This window comes from Patagioenas fasciata, chromosome 1 (genome assembly GCF_037038585.1).
Source record: "Patagioenas fasciata isolate bPatFas1 chromosome 1, bPatFas1.hap1, whole genome shotgun sequence".
NCBI lineage: Eukaryota > Metazoa > Chordata > Aves > Columbiformes > Columbidae > Patagioenas > Patagioenas fasciata.
In genome coordinates this window covers 156,990,119-157,008,256 of record NC_092520.1, presented here as the reverse complement: position 1 = coordinate 157,008,256, position 18,138 = coordinate 156,990,119, and the positions used below count along the sequence as shown (strand labels likewise).

The following is an 18,138-nucleotide window of genomic DNA, read 5'->3' as shown; positions in this document are numbered from 1 at the left end:
CTCTGTCACAAGCCAGAACATGTGGGAGTAGCAGGGGGTGCATGGGAAAAATAATCAGAAATTAGAGAAATTAACATTTCTTTATGACAATGAAAAAATTGGAGATCAAATAGATGTTTTTCTATTAAAATGCATGCTACGAGCCTAGAATTCGATTCCAGGAATAGCTGAGAGCTGGCATCTAGGAGACAGAATTGCTTGAGTTACTGCAACCCAAGAGGAACTCGTCTGAGGACAGACAGCTTGGCTCAGCCACCGACAGCCGTATTATAGACCACACTCAGCCTAATCATTGAGCTTGGGCTTTGTCATTCACCTTGCAATGGAGCTGCTGAAACCATCCCCCAATTCAAGTTAGATGGGGGAATGTAATAAATAGGAATCAGTTAGGGACAGTCTTCAGATTATACTATAAGGTAATGACGAAGGGGAAAAAAATTGTGATGTTTTCATGTAATTTGTTTCTAATTTCACCACCCTTTCTATAAGAAAAACAAGATATACAATAATAAATCAGACTTAACACTTGCCAATCCAGATTCTTTGGTAGAGGAGACAAAACAGCTCTCAGAAAGAAGGCATGTTGCTAACCTTGTCGGCAGGCATAAAGAAAATCAAGGGGAATTATGCCTGCTAAATTTGTTATCTTTCTGAGGCTTGCAATCTCAAAAGTCCTCAGGGGTGTTTTGAGATGCTCCGTCTCTGTCAGTTCCAACCAGAAGTGTGCCCCGTGCACGTTTCTCAGATGAAGAGCAATTATCAGTGAAGCAATAAGTATGATAAAGGATGAGCAATAATAAAATAACAACAGAAGGAGCAGGAGCTCCTGTCTCTCCACCTGTCTTTTATGCACCATCACAGCTGACCCCTCTTTTTTTGGCCAGGCAGGACCACCAACTCCAGCATAGCTGGAGGCAAAGTACTTTCGCTATTGACTTCAGCAGCAGCAGGACAGGGGTAAAGCAGAGCTAAATGAAAGGGATTTCAGTACGAGTGGCCAGGACCTGTCAAAGAGCCCTTTAAGCTTTGCGTGCTGGGTGGTGGTGGTGCTGATGGCAGCAACGAACACTTTGTTGGTCACCTAGTTGGGGTCACGCCTGCCAGATGTGCGCGGGAGCTATTGCCTCACGTGAGCATTCTTGGCAAGCTCTGATCCTGGGGGCAGCCCATGAACAAGGAGGAAGATATTAAATCAAATGTGTACTGCCAAGGTGATAGAGGGAGGGAGGACAGCAGTGCTCCACCTGGGAAAACTGCCCCAGCCACCCACACGATGGCCCAGTTTAACTCTAATGGAATTAGGTATTAAACTGCAAACATTGCTTACAGTTTCAGCATTCTGAAGTGAATATCCCTTTTGGAGGAATGATTCGATTTACCCTTCTATCCGACCTCTAATTTTCAGTTTGCTCATGTGCTCACAAGACAACTTTCATGTAGCTGTCTGGTCTTGGTGAGTTTCTCATCACAGGGGTTGAACGTGAGAGAGGTGTATACCAAGCCAGGGATGACTTCTTAAAATAAGCTTACCTTCTGCAGAACAGAGAAAACAGCTAAAGAAACATCAGATGAAGTAGTTGTTGTTGGATGTAGTTGTTAGCTCTACTTGACCCAAGTCCTAACCTGCTTTCTGGGAGTCCATTGCAAAGTCTCCTGTTGGCTCCAAGCAAGGCTGTAAGTAAACACAGGTTACAGAGAGCACCAAAAGAAAGAACTGGAGCTGTTCATAAAGATCTGAAAGTAACATGTCTGAAATAATAAGAGTAATAGCATGTGCTGTAAGTACCTATCAGACCTTCAGATCATTGTCATAAACATAACAAAAAGGGAAAAATAGAGGAATTTGTCATTATTTGTGAGGTTTAGCAATTACTTCCTTTGTTTCATACAAGGTCTGGGGGTGACCTAGTCACACATGAAAGCGCAGAGGGTGATCCTTACATGTAATGTTGGCCCAACACAATGCATGCTTTGACCACACTTCTGCACACTGGACCATCCTGCAATCCATTTGTTTTCTAGAGAGTGGAGTTGAAGGCTATAACTGACTGAGCAGCTTATTATTCCCTTTGCCCTCTTCCTTTCCCCGCATCTTATTTCCAGGTGGGAAATAATGTGGATCATTTTCGCAATTACTGAAGCATTAATATCTTTGCAATGCAGAGAAATCAGATCTATCCATATCTGTTTGGTAAAGCAGAGGAAAACTTTAGAAACAAAATAGGGCCTGATGATGGGAAAATGCTCTGATCACAAGGCTGCAGAAAGTCAAAGAATGTGAAATAAGACTCCAAAAAATGGTCCTTGAGCAATGCACGAGAATGAGACAAATGCCAAGGCTTTGCCAATTCACAACATGAGGAAATTCCTTCCTATCCCAAACATAGCCAGAGATTCGGCAGCGTGTCTGGGAGCAAATCTCATTGTTAGTTTTTATCCAGATGTGACACTGACACTCAAAAGATGATGTTGGGTTTTGATCTTGCCTTTCAATATCACACAAGGAATCTCCCATGGCAAAAAATTCCAAATAGTGATTAACCTTTTAGGGCAAAAGCCAGACTTTCCAAGTGTTTGATCTAACCTCAGTTATTTTTAATTTCCAGGAGCAGCTTTTTATCTTCCTGTTAGTGCTTATTTCACATAGATTCCTGTGCAGGTCCTGAAGATCTCCTGAAGACACATCAAATCTCATATAGAGAACTGACATCCACTAGGGGTTAATGCATTTAAGCTGTGAAAACATGTTTCTGTAAGTGGCAGCACAGCTATGTAGAAATCTTGAATATGAAGTAATTTCACACACAAGGAATGTCTTGCGGTTCTTGATGGAGTCAGGTTGCTCTTTTAATTTCCATCCTTGGGGTGGTGGTGGCTGCTCACTAGGAGGGAGGGCAGCGTGGGGTCATTACCAGATGCACCTCCTGGGAAGTCACTAAGCACATTGGATTTCCAGGGGTGCGACTGGAGCTGAGGATATTCAGCACTACAAAGGATCTGGCCTTTCCAATGCTTCTCACTGTTGCAGGCCAGAATAATTAAGAATTCAGGGGAATATCTTGTTTATGTACTTATGTCTTCCCTGTCCAGGCACTTCATGATAAACCCTTACAGCGGTCATATAAACAGCTCCTAATCTGATTTGGCAAGCTGGCCCAATGATTCCTGCTGCTGATTAAAAGTGTTTCTTTCTTCACTTGCTGAACCCTCTCTCCAGTTAAGCCATGGCACTGACGCAATGAACGGCAGACCCAACAGATCATTTATAGATACCAAACCCCGTCATTTAGTGGTACATGGCACAAACAGACTTCACTGGCAGGAGCCATCTGCTGCCAACCTCTCTGGATCCACCTTTGAAGACAGATGAAGAGAGATTTTTCTGGAAGCACCAGGTGTCCCAGGAGTGTGAGAGCAGCGAGCCGGGTCAGAAATTCAGGCTTCGTAATCATGAGGTGAAAAACTGGGCTCAGCGCTACTAAATTAAGCAACAAAGCAGCAACCCCAGAGAAGAACAAGCAGCATTTTTCAGTCTTCTTGCAGTTCATTACAGAGTCTGGCAGTGCTGTTCTGTGTAACATACTAATAGCTTTTCCAAACCAAAGCTGTGCCAGGGTATAGTTAAAGGGAGGCAGTCCAAAACAGCATTTTGGGGTAAAACACTACAGTCATTGCAATAATCCCAAAACTAAGCATTACATGTTCAGAATGAAAGATGAACTGAGAAATAACACAAACCCAGTTGAGCATGGAAATAGTTACTGCAGTCAAACTGCTTTGCCTCTGCTTTAAGGTGATTCAATATTGTGACCATGAAACTAAACTAAAACTATAGGCATGTAAGTGTGATCAGAGTGTTACAGCCTGGATACCTTAAAAATTAAAGTTTAAGGTATAAAAATTATAAAAGTAGAGTCCTAAGAATAGCCAGTAGGACAAAGTAACATTATCCTACAATGTATTTGCAACATGCTTTGACAAGCTGCTTCCCCCTTCCCCTGTTCTACTGCATGAGCTAGTGTATAAATATTTTTCTGATTGAAGAATATCTTGGTGCAGTAGGGAGAGACTGGATTCTGATTAAGTCCTTCGGAAACAAAAAGGATGGTGAAAGAGCAAATCTGCTTCCCTGTATCTTTTATTCTATTCTTTACCACAAATTTAAGATCATAAACTTAATATAAGTATCCGATCCCTCATCACATGAGCTATCTAAACAACACAATAGGTGGAAAGCAGAGAGCAAAATCGAGCCTCTGCACCTTACTTTAGGAGTGACTCCCCTCCAGGGAGCTGTCTGGAAGCTGGTAGCAAAGAGGTGTCCATGGGAAAACACATCCCCTGGTGATGGCACTAGTGCCGTGGCTGCAGCAGTGCAGGGAGGGGAAAGAGAAGGAAATATCAGTACCTGAATTGCAAGAGCACGTGTAATGCTGCTGCTTCTCAAGTTCTCAGTGCATCCTGCAGCAGCAACTCCTCAAAGCCAGACGTGCTGGAAGAGCTGCAGCTTCCTTGCGATTTCTGGGGCTGTGCCTTCTAGCCAGACTCTTGCACACACCAAGCTTCCGTCCTTCCTGATGTGTTCACTGGTCACCAAACCTACCAGAGCTGGGAACAAGAAGAAATTCAATGGCAAAAAAACACTGATCACACAGCTGTAACAACATGGCCAATACTGGTGATGCTGAATCTGTGTGCTGTGTACCCAGTGAGCATCCTGCGAGACCTCCGTGTTATGTATAGGATATTGTACAATTTCTCTTAACTTCTTTGCTTTCATTGTGTGGAGCAGTGGAATTTAAGATCTGGGAATGCTGCAAACCTAGTACACTGCAAACAATATCCAGCATCTTTCTACATCAGTGTATCCCTGGACTTCAGACACAGGACAAATTCTTCCCAACCTATGGATTTCTCCAATCATTTTACCCTCTTCAAACAGAGAAACATGCAGAGCTGAGTGTTTCATTATATGCTAAGGCACAAAGTACAATAAATTATGTTTACTTAATCTCTGCTCAAGGGTTTCTGAATTCCTCTTTACTCCCATGCTGTCCTTAGGAGTCGGCCTGCCTTGTTCTTTCCTAAACTATGAGCATCATTCAGACCCTGTATGCAATCCTGGTCTCTCGTACACGTTTCCTGCCTGGCATCATCTGATGCAGGACTTTCAGCCTCTCCAAGGCACAAAGTACTTAGGTGTTTGTATGCAGTTTAACTATCCAGGAAACAACCAGAGAGGATTGCAGAAACTTTTAAAAGCCTCTTCCTAAACAAAACCAAGTCAGCTATATATTGCAGCAAGGAGTTATGCAGCCATGAAAAAGTAGACAGCTGAGCACATCTTCCACCCCCCCAGGTATCCATGCTGCCAACAGGTCCCTGGTATTTGCAGGAAACTCAAGGGCTCCAGGTCTCTATGTCTACCCCTTGGTTCAGAGAGTGCCGTTCCTTGACAGAGAGCATTTCTCTTTAAAGCAGCCAACCCATGGCACGTCTGCCTGTTCCCCCTGCACTTGGATTTTCCGTGCACCAGTCCTCAAGTGGAAATGCTGACAGAGCTATTTCGAGTCAATGACTACCAGTTGCTGCCAGGGCTCTGCCAGGGTGGGGTTTCTCAAGGTTGACGTTCCTTGCTTCAGCGTCTGAGACTGAGCTGGTTTCCTGCTGCCGAAAACCTCATGCTATTCACCAGAACAAAAACGAATTCATAGGCTGCCATTGATGCTCTCAAAACCCTTGCTGTCTTTCCAGCTTCTTAATAAATGAAAAATAGAGGAGTTCTCAGAATCTTCCTTCCCTAAGTAGGGTAGGCATCATACAAATTGTACCTTACTGGTCTGGGCTTTAAAACCTTTATTCTTCTAAGTTGAAACCACAGCACAGTTTTCCACATGTACCAGCTGAGAGCAGTTCCCGATCAAAGACGCATTCCCACTAGACTCCCCCACTCTTGCTGTGGATACCCAGGGTGGGATGCATCTGCAGAGCGTGTGCACTACAAGTACAAAACAGTGGAAAATCCCTGTGAAGGCAAAGTCAGTCTCCTGTTTATATTTAGAGCTAGCGTTTCATGTAAGCTGTGATGTTACAAAGTCAGGCATGTAAAAATTTTAAAGATATTTCTCCTTGCCCCTTTGTACATAGCTTGACAGAAGCAAGAGCAAGTCTGACAGATGCTGATGAAATGAGCTATCTGGTTACAGAATTGAAATATTTGGAAAGGACATAAGCGAGTGCAGAATCTATTGCCTCTGTGAAAAGGGGATTTAATTTCCAAACTATCCACACGTGGCAACGAACAACCTTGTCTCTGCCCTCTGGTGACAGCCTGCAGACACCATGCAATTATGATTAAAGCCTTTTATTGTTTTTGTCCCAGATTAGATTAAGTTGGTATTTAAGGATACAATTTTCTCATTGCGTTGTCATGCCAGGAGGCATGGTTGTCTGTGCACTTTTACTGAGGATCAAAAAAGAAATCTAAATGCTTTGAGGCAAACATGTCTGGTAAGACACCTGACTTCCAGGAAGAGCAGGAGAAGCAATAATGATGCTTCTAGAATATTATTATTATTATTGATATTAATTCTTGGTGTTCAGTTTAACTGGGAAAACAATTTGAATGAGTTCACACAGCCACCAAAGACAAGGCAGGGAAGAGAAGGCCACTGTGCTGTATTCCTAGCTCTGCCTACAGCAGAGATCCTCTCCCTCCCTGGCCACAGCAAGGTCAGAATCCCTGCTCTCAAAGTCAAGGCCACCTCTGCACACATCCATGCCAGGCACTTCCTCACACTGCAGCATTAGGAGGTTTCTCAAGAGTACATCTTAGCATGCAGCACCTAAAGCTCTGAGAATTATGGATCAATTTACACAACAAGACCTATTGCTGGATCAGATGATGACCTACGCAAGGACCATTGAGTTATGCACCCTTCATCACATAAAACAATATCCCACCTACTGTTGTTAACATTATTACAATTTTATACAAGCAGTACCTCACTTGACGGTTACAATGACAACATGCATAGACACGCAAACCAGAGTGGCTCTGTGACACAGCAAGTGACCCACTGATACAGAGCCACCACATTACTGGCCAGCAGTATCTCCACATGACAATACAATCTCTGGCCTAGGCAGAGGCTTCCTCATTTACTTTGTGATGGTTTTATCAGATGGACTTCAGTCTTTGGCAAGCCTTGCCGCTTTGCTGGTGATCGCAACCCACCATTTTAAAGGTCAACATTTGTCTTAAGAACCAACTTTACTAATTTTTTTACATTTCACACCAATCACATTAGAGCAACAGTTCGCACATTCATCTCTGGCAGCCCTGAGGCATCAGGGGAAGGCCATAGAGACTCCACTGCTAAAGCAGTGATGCTGTTCCCTTTTCACCTGGTACTGCTGTCCTTCAGAGGACACCCTTGCTGGCTGGGGCTGCTCTCAGTACACAAGTCTGATGAGGAGCGGCTGAAGGAACTGGGGCTGTTTAGCCTGGAGAAAAGGAGGCTGAGGGGAGACCTTATCACTGTCTACAACTACCTGAAAGGAGATTGTAGCATGGAGGTGTTTGGTCTCTTCTCCCAAATAACAAGTGTTAGGATGAGAGGAAATGGCCTCAAATTGTGTCAGGGAAGGTTCAGATTGGATATTAGGAAAAATTTCTTCATGGAAAGGGTTGTCAGGCATTGGAACAGGCTGCCCAGGGAAGTGGTTGAGTCACCATCCCTGGAGGTGTTTAGAAGAAGCGTAGATGAGGTTTTCACGGACATGGTTTAAGTGACAGTGTTACGTTAACAGTTGGACTTAATCTTGAGGGTCTCTTCCAACCAAAATGATTATATGATTCTATAATTCAGTCTCTGCATGAACAGAGACTGAAACCAACAACCCCACCCCTCTTTGCCTTGGATGGAGGAGTATCTTAATCCTCAGACTAGGAAATTCTTGGGTTTTTTCCTGTGGGTGACAGGAAATAGAGCGGTATTTGTATGAAGCAAGACAGGTTTGGCTGGAGGTCTAACCTTCAGCAGGGCAAGGAAGAGTCCCATCTTGGAAGTGGCAGATGGGAACTCAGCTGCTCAGAGGTGAAGGAGAAAACAGCTCAAGCCTTACAAGCTCTGGGAAAGTGTCTTCAGGAATGGCCATTAAGAAAAGCTTTGGGGCACCCCTCCTCAGGCACCTAGTGCGTTGTTCAGCCCCTGCTTCAGTGTCCCTGGCCACAGGGTATCAATGCACACTCAGGGCTTGGGGAAGCCCCCATGTCAGTGTGCAGCCACAAATCTTCCCAGAGCGACAGGGCTGCCCCACACAATCTGCCACCTAGCCCTGGGTACACGGATCCCTGCTCGCCCATATATTTTCCTAGTTATAGATGTCTGAATCATGTCACACCAATTAGCTGTACAGGTGGGACGGTGGAAGGTGACTTTAGTTTTGACATCTTAGATGGCCTCACCTAAGACTTATCTAAGCTGCTGACTTGGCCTTATTTAACCTTCTACAATTACAGTAATTAAATGCAATTGTTAATAATTAGGATATTTATAGCCTAATATTTTTGTGTTACCTGGGCCCAAGATTTCATTTTTATTATATGGAGAGTGTGAGGTATCTGTGCTACTCTGATATCAAGAGTACTCATGGTGAAAGATTCAACGCAAGTACTAATTTTCCTAAAGGGGCAAACCTATAATTTTAACTCCAAGCTAATTAAAGGAATTATTTGCAAATTCTCAAAAAAAAAAAAAAAGGGTGGTGGTGGGTAAATGCTGCAAAATTTGTAGAGGACAAATTGTATTTTTCATACAACAAAGATTATGAACTCCAGCCTATGTACAAAATAGAACTCAATTATAACTATAGTATGACAACTATTAGCTCAAAAATTATAGTAGGAGAGGTAAAAATAAATAATAATGGCTTACCATAGTTTGGATAAAAATCATACTGCTTATTATTGGTGCTCCACTATTACAAAGCAGATGGGCCTGAGTGTGAGACAGACCTAAGGAATGCCATCAGAGCAAGGAAAGGATGAGAAGCAGCAATGCACAAGTACTTGCCATTATCTAACAAGGACCAAAAGTGACAACAAATAGCTAATTGCCCAAACAATTTCAGAGATATGAGTATAAAGGAAATGAATAGGTAAGGAGGTTGAGATGGCATGGGAAAGAGCACCAGCTTGGAACTGAAAGTGCAAAGACGACATTTTAATGAGTCCCATTTAAATCCCCCTTCCAATTCCGAGTAGCAGTAGGTGGCTCAGAGGGGTTTCTCCAGCTCATCACCTACCAAGTAAGGCCCAAGCGACTCTGACTGTATTCTGTCTTACAGCACTTTTACTATGGGAGTTTCCTATACTTTATAGAGGTAGAAGACTCCTTATTTTTTTCAGGGCTTGTGAACAACCAGCTCCCAGATTTTTTTCTTCCCACGTTGGTACAGAAAGATGCCTAAGGATTGAAAATCACACCTTTTTAACATGAACACGCATGGAAGAATGGCAGTTAGGTTTCAGTACATTATTTATCAAAGTCAATGAGATCTCTGTCAGCAGTCACAATGGTGCCACATAATGAGGCCAGCACATCCTCATCCAGCAAACAACAGATGAGAGGAGCCACAGGCTTGCTGCATATGGGATCAGAAGCACCAAAAGGTCTTATATCAAAAGAGATTTTTCCAACATGACAGGTTTGCTCTGTCTTGTATGTACTGTTGCTTTCAATCCCTTGGGACTGACTGCGATGCTTCCTACACAAATTACTTTCACTCACAGAGTCTCACATGAGGCGTTATGGCAAGATATCCAATCCAGTGCGGTGCAGGCAGCACCTACACCACCGACTGGCTTCCCTGCCTGCTTGCCCAGCCCCTGCAGCGGTGTCATTGCATGAACAACCTCACACTCAAGGGCTAACTTCAGCTGTACTGGCAGTGCAGTGGTGCTCTGAATGTGGACCTGGCCTGGATACCACCATCTTCTGCAGCATGCTGTGCTGCAGGCAGCAAAACCCCTCCAGGGCCTTATTACTTCTAATTATAACACCTTGCAGACATGCAATGTTTTGGGTGAGTTTGGCACAGTACTTTATGTTGCTGACTGAGGCAAGCGCCATCAGCTGAGCAGCTCCTGAGACATGTTCATCAGCAAAAGTGAAGCTCCCCAATTAGCAAAATTCAGCCTCTCCTGCATGAGCACCAAAGTGCTGCAGAAAGAACAACTTTCCACCAGCAAGGGGCTGATCGAGTGCTGCTGCTGCCTCTGCCAGCACTGGCTGAACCACAGGGAGACGGGGCTCTGTGGGTGGGCAACATCAATGGAGACATTGGGCTGGGAATCAGGAGATCATAGAACAGTTTGAATTGAAAGGGAGTTTCAAAGGTCATCTAGTCCAATCCCCCTGCCATGAGCAGGGACATCTTCACCCAGATCAGGTTGCTCAGAGCCCCATCCAGCCTGGCCTGGAATGTCTCCAAGGATGGGGCATCTACCACCTCTTTGGGCAACCTGGGCCAGTATTTTGCCACCCAGATCCCTGCTGCTGTCCCTGCCTCCAGCACCTGGGCTCTTCAGCTACATGACAGGACCTCCTTCCCCTGCCTCATCTCTTGCCTTATATATTTATGGGAGGAGTTTCTCAAGCCAGAGAATGCCTTTAATATAAGACTGTGCAACAACGTACTCAAAGGAGTCCAATTTCAAACAAAGCCCCCATGTGCTGCTACACCAATACTTATGAATGATCTGGACTTAAAGTGATTTGGGAAAAGACCTGTATCCCTGGTGAAAAATTACAGCTCAGATCTCTCCTCCTTTTTAAAGCCACTATGTGTCTGATAGTCCACACTGCAGCTCGCAGCTCTGAATGAGCTAACTGCAGCACCAGTAACAGCCTTCCCACAGGAGCAGAGCACCCAGCAGCCACTCATTCGTCCTGCTGGGACCATCACTGTTGTGACTGGGCACTTCAATACCCATCTCAAAAAGCCAAATAGGTTCTCTATCCTGCTCTGCAGCCTACAGTTTAGGCATAGCTGAATGGCCTGCATTTGCAGGAGCAGGACACATTTACTTGTTTAAAAAAAATAAAGACCAAACATTTTATTGACCCCTCCAATAGCATGTCTCAAACTCTGATTTAGGAAGTGGGTTTGCATCATTTTAAAATAGAAAATACTTGAGTTGCTCATGAGATGCTGGGAGTTGTATAACATATGCAGAAAATCTATTGGGTCCCCATAGAAAAAATGGCTAAATGTGGCTCTATATTTTTTTAAATGCACTTGAGAACAAGACTTCATAACAAGCATCACTGAGAATCTGCAACTGTCACCAAAGGGAGTGGAAACATAAGTACTATCTTAGAAGAGCTCTTCTCCGACATACTTAAGAAATAAAGTCACAACAGCTCCTTCAGAGTAATCCCTCTGAAAAATCTAGCTGGAGAGATGTATTTCATATACAGGCAGAACACTCAGCTTCTCTGCCTTCCTGGGCTCTGGAAATGCTTTCTTTTCACCTGAGATTTTCCTCCTTCTTCTTCAGGTTTTACCTGATGAGTTCCTGCTCATGTACAGTCCTGTTCACATGATTGGCCACCCTGAGCTGCAGCTGGGCTCCTCTATTTTTTTAACAATCTAGCAAAAGATCTGATAGTAAAAAAAGTAACTTCTGAATAAGAACATCCAGAGACTTAGCACATTTAATCATACTAATTTTATAGCTTTAGTGGATTTGTCCTAATAATCACAAGCAACCTAGTGATGACTGCTCTTTCCCCTTTGCCCCAGCCACATTTAGGAAGCAGTACAACTAATGGAACCTGTGTTTCTACAGATTTGCATCTTCTGCTCCCCAATAAAACCTGACAGTCCCAGCAATAACCAGTTCCTGCCCTCTGCTTCTAGTGCTACACACACGAGCAAGATGTTGGACCAGCACTGACTGGACCGAGCTACGAGTGTGGTCCCCTTGGTAGACCCTTGTCTGGGCCCACCGCCTTGATTTAATGAGCCTTTACATAAATCCACTGAGAATATCTAATCAACCTTGAGACTCCCGAGTTTCTCTCAAACTTTGCTGGATTTGGCTCATGGGATCAAAGCGTAATGGTAGTGACAAACAGACAAGTCCCCCTGCCCTGGTACAGGGAGCTGGAAAAGGTGTCCATTCCATGAGTAGGGGCAAACTTCTCCACTCTTCTGTGGTGCCCACCACCCTTCATCTCCTTCCTCTACCTATGCAGTGGGTTAAAACACCACTGCAATGGTACATTTCTGTGAGGTGAGGAAGACTCTGGGCAAGGCTGAGAGTTACATCCCTGTGTCCCACAGCCTCTCCAAGGGGACAGCTGCCCATGAGCAGAGTGGTAGTGGAGATCTTTTCTAAGGTGCTATTTCCAGCCAGCGCACGTTCCCATCTCATGCTTTCTGAAAGCCTCTCAGTCCATTTTTTAGTCTCCTGACTTCACTGGATGTGCTCCAGATGGCCCACACCTGCACACAACCTCACTTAATTACACTGAATGAATAAATGCTTCATCTAGAGAAAATAAAGGAGAAATAAACTAACTCATCACCTTCCCTGGCTGTATTATCAGGGTGTTTTACAAAGACAGCATCACTGGCAATGCCCCCAAGCTTCGGGAGAGTCACCCAATAAAGTCACCTGTGTATCACCTGGAGGCTGGACAGCTGGTGGCAGCAGGCCCCAGGCAGCTCCTTGGGATGCTCCAAGCTTTCTAAGTGGAAAGCTGTCCTCAGCTTCAGCTGGAGGAGCTTCCTCCATGGAAAGAAAATCCCCGTTGTCCAGGGTGAGGAGGGGCTGTGAACAATTGGCATTGGAGCTGGCTGGCTCTCCAGGATGAACTCCCTGCTCCCAAGGTTGTCTGATTGATACCCTCACACCTTGATATTTGAGAGATAGCTCCCAGGGTTGTGAGTAGCTTGCTTTACTCTTGAAAAAGAAAATTCAGCTGCTCTTACCAGAGCTAGTGCACAAAGCTGTCAGCGTTTGAAAAGCATTTCAGGAGAGAGTCCACCTCAGAAGCCTGGGTGGCCCCAGTGCCATCCTGCTTTGTGTCCACCCTGGGGGAATGTGGCCTCTTTCTCTGCCACCTTCTCTAGCCACTGAGCTTCCAAATCCAGTACAGACACCGATATAAATATAATGAGTCCTTTGAAGAACTACAGAGAAAGAGGCTTTTTGAGGAGAAAGAAAAATATGAGGGAAATGTGATACAATGAATCAAGTTTTGCTGTACAAAAATTCTTGCTTTGTTTCTCCAATTTACTCTTGTTTCTTTGAAAAATAAAGAAATAAACCTTTGCTTTCTGAGGAGGGAAAAGAAATGTGTAGTTTCAGACATTGCCCATCCCTGCCCAGGATGTGGTCAGGTCTATCCACAGTTCTTGAGGCATTTGGGAGAACGAGCAAAAGCCTTACATAGGCATGGGGTTTGAAGGGTGAAATCATGATCTGCATGATAGAGATCAGGACCAAGCACTTTCACCACAGGTCACTCAGGAAGCAAATGGTTACAGGAACAGGCAAACGTCTGCAGAGAGTTTCAGTGAATCAGCATTTCACAGCAATACAGGTTACAGAGGGGAGATGAACTCCAGGCTGCCAGAGCTCACTAGTGGTCATGGCCCCCAGTTGCTGTCCTCACCCCACACCTCACAGTCCTCAAAGGGCTCCCAGGAGCACCCCCACATCTCAAGTCTCAAAGCAAAGCCCAAAAACTGCTGCACAAGCTACTGCCTCTGCCAGCCATACTCAATAAGCGGGTCCAGGGACCTTGAGCTCCCCAGAGCTGCAAAGGGGTGGGCTGGGACCAGGACTGCAGAGCCCATTAACGTGAGCTTCAGTCACCCAGGGATGCTCAGATGTCCGAGAGGCACCTGAACACACACGGCATGTTTCTGCAGAAACCTGCTTGAATGCATATACCTGGTTGTTTTCTCCTAACAACAAGTGAAGAAAATTTGAAACAGCCACATCAGCTACAGAGAAGGATGGAATCAAAGAATCAAAACCCCAGACAGCAACACACACCCTTGCTGGATAAAAGCCCTGAGATAAGTCACCTGCCTGGGCAGAGCATGTGCTGCACATGGCACATGTTGGAAACCTGGTTTTACCGAAGAACCAGGACAGTGATTCTGGCATAAGCTCGGGCATTTCTCCTTCCCAAGGGCACCTGTTTGGGAAACAGGGCCAGACTAGTAATATAAAAGAGATAAAATAGGAGCAAAAGTGATAAAAAACCCCCACACAATACTTACAGGTATAGAAACAAAACATAATTATGCACGTGCACACTTTCATTATTTCATACTCTTAAAATGGGAAAAGGCTTCACTCAAAAAGATAATTTATTTTAAAATATTGAAGCATTATTTATTGTGTTGTGGTTTTTTAATTTTTTTAAATTTGTTTTGGTTTTGTTTGGTTTGTTGTGGTTGTTCTATATTTCAAGGGTTCTCTTTAAAGGTTCCAGTATTGTAAAAGAGTCTGACTTTTCTGTCTCTCTCTGTCTTTGCCTTCCACAGCTGGGAGAGAAATCTAAGTTTAAATATGAAAGCCAAAAAAAAAAGGCTTTGAAAATAAGCTGTGAAGGAACACTCTGTATTTGAACTCCACAGAGAAAATTAGAATCAAGGGAGACCATAGAGCTGAAACTGTAATACATCAAATTTTTATATGTATTTATATATATATATATTTCAATATCAGAGGATTCAATGTCTTACTGCTTTCAATGGGACTTTTGTTTATGTAAAGATGGAAGAACAGAGCTCTGTTTGACCATGGATCTGTGCTTTGTCTGCTATCTCCAGTCTCCAGATTTTTACTCCAAACCTACTCCCCGGCTCCAACAGAGCTGACTTTCCACAGCCAAGCATGTGTGGTGGCCTGGCTGCCTCCCTCAGCACCCTACCACCCTATGGGGCTCCGTCATGTGAAGCCAGCTGTGCTTGTGCCCACAGGGACTTTGCCTTGGTGGGTTTCTCACCTAGGGATGAGACCGCTCTTGCCACAGCCTAAGCTGCCATTGGGCTGGTCCCCATCACCTGCAGCATCCAGATTGGAGGGAGACGGACAAAGGCTGTGGAGACACCAACCCATGGCTTGCCTGATGATGGTTGCATGAAGGCCTCTGTGGCAGGTTCATCAACTGTTCATGGCCAGGCACAACAAGGTGAGTCTTTCCTAGCAAAATCTGATGAATGACCACCGCGCACAATGCCCCGTGTCCTTCTGTACTAGGTGCATCATCCCCACAGCTGTGAAGCACTGTGCTGTGAATGGCCCTAGCTCTGCTAGGAACAGCAGACATACGCTGCAGGTTTTGTTACACATAGATATATATACACAGCCTGCTGCTTCTATCCACTGAGTCTTAAAATACGGCCAATTACTATAACATTTGAGCACAAGACTATATGTGGTGCACGCTACATCCCCAGTGAAGTGTCTCCCGTTGGTGTCAAGGAAAATAATTTCTAGGCAACAGAACACTGGACAGTAATTCAAAGGAACAGATGAAGTTTCCTAATAAGTCAAAGGAGAAGGAAGGCAATTCCTGCCACTTTTGCTGTTATGGTTTGTAGGAGCAATCAGGAAGATGGCAGGAAAGCGTCTATTTTAACAACAGTGCTCGCTCACCAGCCAGAGAGGGGAGAAAGTTGTTGGAGCTTCTATCAGTGTCTCTCAACTTCCACAGTACCACACGTGGGGTTCCAGGGGACAGAGCTGTGAGCATCGGATCACAAAATGGTTTTTCTCCAGAATCTCTCCAGTTTTGAAGAAACCTATTGCCTTCATTCCATGACTTCACACCCAGGAACAAACACAGTACTCATCAGCATGAGCCACTGTGGGCTTCTCTGACCACCAGCGCTACATGGATGCTAAGTGCTTAATCGCAGTATTTTCCTTCCTCTCCTGTGAAGGCAATTCTGGTTCTATCCTGGTTAACTTCCAGAGGGAGTGGGAGACCTGCTTTCCATCCTCGCCCATGTGTCTTCTAGTCACAGAGACACGACAGCAGTGCCTTTGCTTCTGATTAAAAGAGCTTTTGGTGTCAATTAAAGTGCACAGACCTGGCTTTTATCTTCTGCTCCCACTGGCACAGCTCTCTTTTGAGATGCAGAATCCCTCAGTGGAGTGATTATAGCAGCCTCACATCACCAGAGACAATAATTCCCCAGAATAAAAGCTAAATTATGGAAGGAGATAGAGTGGGTGACTGTGTACATAAACATTAGACTTTGTTTGCTAATGCAAACAGCTCTCAGGGTGAAAATGGAATAGCAGAAATATTCAGTTAAATATTTAGCTCACTGGGTTTACATATGGTGACATATACAGAGGTGGTGTTTGCATGGCTGACACTATTGGCAGTGTTGGATTTTTTTAAGGATCCTTTCCCAGAGCATTTTTCTTGCCAGGAGAATCTTCAGTGAAATTGTTCAAGTGTTAACAGATCCATCATTCACATACAGAGCTGTGCAATTTTTCTTCATTCTAAAGAACAGTTTGCTCTGCTTTTTACAAAGTATTAATATAGGAGGACCTATTCCTGACACTCAGATACAGCTCCTCAGGTTTTCCCACATGGGTTCAGATCTCAGCTGATATAAGTCAGCATATTAATACAAAGGGAAAAGCAAGTCTGTGGTGGTTTTGCAGTGTTGATTTTTGTGCCTTTGTGGCTGAGCTTTTTTTGTGATAGCAAAATGTAAACGCAGGAAGCCTTTGCTGCTCTTGGGTTAAAAATGCACAATCACAGAAAGATAGGATCTCCAAGCACTCATCTTTTATATAACATGCATGGTTATCAAGGGGTTTATACGGAATGCCAAAAGAGTCTGATCAGCTCCTGAAAGCTAGGAGGTTCATCTCTCGAGATTAGGCAGTAGTGTAAATTCAGCACAGTAATGTCAGCAGGTTATGATCTAGTCCTTAAAGTAATAAATATGTTTCTTTTATGTATATATTCTCCTGGAAAAATAAACCCCAAAGCCAAGGACTCCCTCAGAGCACTTGCTGCTGCTAACATTGCTGTGCTAAAGGATACAGATGGGAATGTTAAATTAACCAGAAGCTCCGCAGAAGAAAGTGAAACTTGAATTCGACTTTTCTCAACCCAACCAAGATGTAAAGTAAATAAATAATGCTGTTACCAAAAGGCAGAGTAGGATCCCTGAAGTAGCCTCGGGTTTGTAACTGAGTTCTCACATTAAGACTTTTTGGTAAACACGACACTTTGCCCAAACAGACCCTGGGGTATGAAGGAAGTTAAGCCCCACCTCAGCCACATGCTTGAGGATGATAGATTTCAGGTGCACACCTAACTCCTGATCACCTGTGATATGTCACCTGCCACCTGTGTAATTTACCTTATGGCTCTGAACAACAGGGCTGGATCCTGCTGCAGCAAAACCAAGCTCTGGTCTCTCAAAATCATGAGGCAGGGACTCAAAAAATGCACTCACAAGGTGAGTTTACTATGCCAACCTGAGATGCCTTTACTTACCTTCTCATGCGTGAGTCCTAGGGGTCCCTTTTTTCCATCTTTCCATCTCATCCACGCACAATTTGAAGTAAAAATTTTTCCTCCCTTTTTTTTTTTTTTTTAAATCTGAAAAGGACAACTGAAGTGGGAAAGGAATCTCAAGACTCCAGGAGCTGGGAAAGAAAAGCACAAACACTTGAGTGCACACGTTGAATCTGTGAGGACATTGTGAGAAGTGCCATTTTTTCTGGTCCATCTGCAATTAATTTGAGAGTTGCTACTATTTCCAGGGCCAGCAGGATTGCCTTTTCCTGCCTGCTGAGCTCTGCAGCAGGTGAGTTTCAGAGGGATGAATTCCAATTTAATTACCAGAACACAATTTTCCTTAAAAAAAAAAAAAGCCCAGCCAACAAACTGTTCTTACGTTTCTCTCAAAATGAACACATACACCATATAAAAACCAAAAAGGTAAAGCAAAGAAACTTGACTGCCTTTCACTTCTAGGAGAAGCCAGAAACCCATTTGATACTATGTTTTAGAATATAATTTTCACCAGCATTGGAGGACACCATGATGGATGGATTTTTTTTTTCCT

General features: G+C 44.1%; 1 long non-coding RNA gene across 1 annotated transcript; it reads right to left on the bottom strand.

Moving 5' to 3' along the window:
• Positions 1 to 1,539: 1,539 nt before the first annotated feature.
• On the bottom strand, positions 1,540 to 17,703 carry LOC139827054 (uncharacterized). The gene is made up of 3 exons (XR_011737239.1): positions 17,565 to 17,703; positions 4,409 to 4,608; positions 1,540 to 1,672 (listed from the first exon to the last, which is right to left on the bottom strand). It is a non-coding gene; the product is annotated as an uncharacterized lncRNA (long non-coding RNA).
• Between the last annotated feature and the right edge of the window lie 435 nt (positions 17,704 to 18,138).